Source organism: Equus przewalskii, chromosome 10 (genome assembly GCF_037783145.1).
Source record: "Equus przewalskii isolate Varuska chromosome 10, EquPr2, whole genome shotgun sequence".
NCBI lineage: Eukaryota > Metazoa > Chordata > Mammalia > Perissodactyla > Equidae > Equus > Equus przewalskii.
Genome location: NC_091840.1, coordinates 11,231,979 through 11,237,978, shown reverse-complemented (window position 1 = coordinate 11,237,978; position 6,000 = coordinate 11,231,979).

Genomic DNA, 6,000 nt, shown 5'->3' with positions numbered 1-6,000 from the left:
CGTCTTTCCCCCTTCTTGTTCCCCCACTCTAATGAAATTTGCAGACACAGAAAGGAAACTGAGTTATTTATAGGAGAGGGAAGAATGTGAGCACTAATTGTGCTTAGTCTATTCCTAAGTGTGTAATCTGTTTGCTATTAAATTTTATAATCTTTCATCAATATACACATTTTTTCTTTTAAGGGGAGAACTTCATAAATCTGACAAAGAAAAACTGAAGTAAATTAATCTAAGGATTCAAATCTTCCAATTAAAGTCAGGTTTAAAATAAAAATGGATCTGTAGGGTTAACCTCTCTTGCAGCCCTCATCTCCCTTGTCTCCCTCAACTAGTTTATTCATGTGCTTTCTAGTCTTGTAAGGTCTGATATAGCTACTCATGGGCGATATAAATTTCTGATGGTGAGTTATGACGCATGTGTGCTCTCTCATGCACAAGGAAGATTGGGTCAAACGGTAAGTTATAGGATTCAATGTCTAAAGAAGGCACTGGGCCCTTAAACTCTAAACCCAGCATTTTGACAATATAATAATGAGAATAGCTCAAATGATTTGGTCCAGCTTAAAGTCATTTTAGGTAGAAAATTGTCATGAGAAACAAAATTTTCCCAGGCTTTTTCTCCTTTATTGCCTCCACCTAATAATCCTGGGAACCTGCTTATTGGAAATTAAACACTTGTTAAAAGGAACTAGAAAAATCACAGTCATTCTTAGGTGAGTTTTCTATAGAGGGAATTATTTCCTGTTTGAAATTTGTTTTACGGTGACTGTCAAGGCTGCAGGGAATAGAAAATTACTCAAATTACTTTAAGAAAAAGTCAGTTTATTAAAAGACCATAACATCTTAAATTTACAACTGGAAAACCATCAGGAAACCAGGCAGCTATAGGGGGCCATGTGGTCTCCAACACATAGCGCTTTTTCCTTTTTCTGCTTCTTTGTACTGTTCCTTCTGCCACCTTCTGCTTCTGAATATCAACCAATATGTTACTTACCTTAACTCTCTCTCTTATTTTTTCTACCTTATAGCTTATAGTTGTTTGTATTATTTTATTTTATGCTTTCTCATAGTGTGTGAGAGTGTTGTGTGATCTGTCTTATCCCTGACTAACTCGTGCTATCTTGTTGGCTTCAGTTTCTACTGCTCAGTTGCCATAGTCATTCATTATTTTTGGTTAAAATTCTTGAGAAAGGGAGTCTGATGGTTTAGTATGACTTTTTATGCCATTCCAAGCCATAGGTTGTAAGTCAGTTGATGATTTGACTGTTTCTGAGTCAGTTGCCAACTGCTTTCAATCATCTATGGCTTTGGGATAGAGAGAACAGGGTCATGTGATCCACACAGAGCATGCTCTTCTGTTGGAGCTGTAGACATACTGGCTGTTTTGAAAGTTCGCTTGCTATTCTCCAAGAAAGGTAGTAAGTGCAAGTCAGAATTACAACAACGATGTGAGTCTGATCATTTATCATTTCTGAGCCTCAGTTTCTCCTCCGTGCAAATAAGATAATAAATACTTTTCAGGGCATTTTTGTTATCTGTTGTTGAGTAACAAACCACTCTAAAATTTAGTGGCCTAAAACAACAATAAATTATTTTTTTCTTGTGATTCTATCGGTTAACTGGGTAGTTCCACTTCATGGGTATCACTGTGTGGAAGGTTCAAAATGTCATCATTCACGTGCTTGGCAATTGGTGCTGGCTGGTGACTGGGACCTCTGCAGGGACCAGGGCCCTAGTTTACCCTCCGCATGGGCCTTTCTATGTGGCTGCTTGGGTTTCCTTGGAGCATGCTGGCTGGGTTCCACGGAGGAGTTCAAGAGGACAAACCCCAGGGTGGAGGCTTGTACCAAGCCTCACAGCATTGCTCTTCCTAATGTCCTACTGGTCAAAGCTGGTCACCTGGCCATGTTTAGCCTCAGTGTGGGTGGAGACTCACAGGGGTGTGAACACTGGGAGGGGTGGTTCACTGAGATTCTCCCAAATAAAATAACAGTCAATCAAGCAAGTTTTGTCACATTAAATGAGACAATAGATAGCTAATGGTTTTTACTGTACATAATTGACACTCAGTAAGCACTTGAGTAATATTTTTGGTGAAAGAAGTATTGACAGTTTTCTACATACAACATAACTATATTGCATTGTATGCTTCTGCATTTAAAAAATTGTGTTCAGTATAAGAATTAATATTATATCATACTTTCTGTAAACATATTTAGGAATTTCTTCATTCTTAAAAGTTATTTCAGGATTCTCAAAAATTGCCTGTGACCCAGACTTCTCTCCTTCTCCAAGAACTGCTGCTTCCTGTCTCCAGAGATCTTGAAATAACTAAGAAAACTACTGCAAAACAATATTGCAGCATAGATATTCACGGGACCCTGATTGGGATAGTTAGGGAGACCATCAGTGAGAGGGAGCCTTGAGTGGTTCTTAGGTGAATAGGAATAATCATTATATCAGCCCTGGAATCTCCTGCTTTTGAAGAAGAGGAAACTGAAGCTTAGAAAGGAGAAGCCATCTGTCCAAGATCACTGTCAGTGACTAAACTAGAATTTGAATCATTATCTTCTGATGCATTCATCCATCAACAAATATTTATTGAGTACCAGGCACTGTGTTAGGCTCTGTATATATGGAGGAGAACCAAAGAGACATCTCCCTGACTTTGTGGAGCTCACAGCCTAACCTGGAATAAAAACAGTAAATAAGTAAATAAACTAAATAACTAATAATCCAAAATATAAACACTATGAACAAACCTAACAGACTAGAGTGATTGAGAATATTGTTGGAAAGAGAGGTTGGTCAGGAAAGGTTTCTCTGATGAGGTAAAATTTACGCTGCATCCTGGCGCAGGGAATGAGAATGAACCAGCTGTGTGAAGAACAAGAGAACATTCCATACAGAGAGAACAATATTTGTTGAGGTCCTGAGGCTGGAAAGATTTTGATGTATTAGAGGAAATAAAAGAGAAAACCTTTGTGACCGAGCATTGAGAATGAAGAGATCAGAGGCATATGATTAACTTGGAGATGTGGGAGGGTCAGTTCCCTCTGGGCCTTTTAGGTCATGAAAAGAAATTTGGATTTTATTTTAGATACAATGGGAAGCCACTGAAGTATTTAAGCAAAGGAGTGACATAATACAATTTATATTTTTAAAAGGCTTACTCAACAAAACATTGATTGAAAGTCTATTTATTTGCCAGGGACTATGCCAAGTGATAACAGTAGCAGAAAATTAGCATGGACCTGCAGGGGCAAATAGAACATAATGGATTGGAGTGTGTGTGTGGGGAGACAGACATATCCATTAGTGACCACAAGAGTGTGGTAAGTTACATAACAGACTATTTTGTTGTCTTGCACACAAAACTTTCTTCTGTGAACCTGTCCATGGCCTTACTGAAATAATAGGTCTTGGTGGCTAATACTGCGGAATCCAGTTTCCCAGCCACAGCTGATTCATCCCGAATGAGACACCTGAACGAAGAAGAGCCACTCCACTATAGACCAGGAGTGCATTAGGTTCTCCCTTAGGCATTTAACTAAGCAACACAGAGAGCACAATCATTGATGACGAGCACTGGGCCTTGAAGTTAATATAGCCACCAGGCTATTGTTTATGTTGGACATTGTGCAATCAGAAGCTGGTCATCTAAGAGAATAGTTAGAAAAGAGGCAGAGAGAAGCAGAGGCTGAGAGATAGCTTACAATATTTGAAAGACATATTGAAAAGTATAAGTTCCTAGGGACTTCCCAGTTCCAATCTTTGCAACTCTGGGCTCATTTGGGGGCTTTGCTTGTGAGATTGTGTACTGTGCCCTTAAGGGATACTTGTGCATCTCCCTGCTCCCCATACTTGAGTTGGATTTTCAAAGATTTGCATGCTTTTCACAATCAGAGAAGCAGGAGAAGGATGTTCTAGGCAGAAATAATAGTTTACTTAAAGGCACAAAAGCATAAACATTCTGAGGATGAGCTACTTCAGAAGCTGCTGTCAGCAAAACACTTGTGAGACATTGGCCAAGAATGATAACATCACCAATCTTGCTGGTGGAAAGATAATGAAGAGAAGTTGGGAGGATGTTTGGAACTAAACCTCCATTTGCAGGTCAAATAGTTGGTGGTGATGGAGAAAGTGCATCTTATGCTACTTCTGTGAATTCCTTTCATATTATAAGATTCCCATACACAATTGTCAATATACAACACACTACCTGGCATTTAGTGGGTATTCAGTAAATAGTTGAGGTATGAATATTGTCTTGCATTTCCTATCCCTCTACCTCTAGTCCATAGCCAGTAGTCAACATGGGCTTATTATAAATTGAGGTCCAAGTTGTGTATACTTAAAAGGTAAGCTCTGAAACATGCAGGGGTATTTGCAATAAGAAGTTCAAGTTCTATTCCACCATGAATAATAAACTGGCTTCTCGTTGGCTAGTTGCCATTCCTTTCCAGAAGCCAACTGGCAACCAGCTCACCCTCATCCTTCTTGGAATTTGCAGATGTGTGCTGGACAGTGTGGGAAAGGGTGTTTTACAGCAGCAATTAGTTTATTCCTGGGGTAAACAGTAGAAATTTAAGGATAATTGCAGCAAGAAATTTGTTTCCTATTGCAGTGTGAATAACCTGCGGGCAGCCAATTGGCTGGTTGCCCTAAAAAAATCCCAAAAAGAATGATTGGCAGCTGTTTTGCATTTATGCCTAGTAAGGATTCACAGATGCACATTTGAGGGGTGAGGAGCAGGAAAGATGGGGGCTGTGTTTTTACATATATTTGCAAATCCAAGGATAGTTTTCTAGAAGGGGTTAAAGCAGAGGGAGAAATTCTGGTCTGTGGAAAGGGAGAGCTTGTTTCTCTTTAAGATGAGTGTTTCAGCTTGAGTGCCAGTTGGCATCTTCCAGACTTTGCTATAGGGCCAACACACACGCAGGCAGCAGTCACTTAATCCCTCTGACTTTGCTGTTTGCTGCCTGTGACTGTACTGAGCTTGCTGGAGCCTGAAGCAACTTGCGACTCCGAGACTGCAAGCAGCCCATCTTCCATGGCCTTGGGTGAACTGACTGTACCACCCTCTACACTTTGCTTCCCAGCCAACTGGGCTATTTTCCCACATTTCTTTTTCAGGTGTGGCATTACAGAAAGCATTATTATTGTTGTGTTTTCACTTTATGAGAACACAGACACAATAGTTTACAGCCTGTTTTTGTCCACAGTTTCCTTAAATATGTTACTCTCCCCAGTGCAGGCTTCACGTTGAAATATCAACTCAAGCAGCAGCAATATCACATACTTATATAGCCTTTTCTTTTATGATTACTGTGTAATTATGTTTTAATATTTACATACGTATTTTAGGGAAGGAGTTCTTGCTGCTGTATAAATGGGAAAAATCACTGGGAAAATACACAGAAGGCTAAAGTTGGAGATGTTGATTTCTATTATTAGACATTATTTAATCTTTCCATGTGAAGGGGAGAGGTGCAAAGTCCTTCTTGACTAATTGGTAATGATTTCCCCCAATGAACTCTGAGCTCCTCAAAAGTAGTCATTTTGCCGTATGTATCTTTCACCTTCTAACTGATTTCCCTGCATCTCTCCCCAACCCTCAATCTGTTCTGCATACATGGCAATTCTGGTCATGCTAAGCTTAAAGCAATTTAATAATATCCTATTCTCTTTGGGATAAAGATCAATATTCTCAGCACGGCCCATAAGGCTCTACTTGATTTGGCTCGAATCTTGTCTTAGGCCCTGCCAAACCCATTTTCTGCAATCCAGTCATGCTGGCCTTTTCCTCTGATCCTCAAATGCATCATGATTCCTCTTGTCACAGGACCATTGCACAGTCTGTGCCTCCTTCCTAGAATGCTCTTCCCTCTGGACTCTATAATAGTTAATTGCTTCTCATCTTTCAAATCTCAGCTTACACATCCTTTCTTCCTTGAATCTCCAGCCGTTGTCAGATTACCCTGTTATTCCCTCACAGAG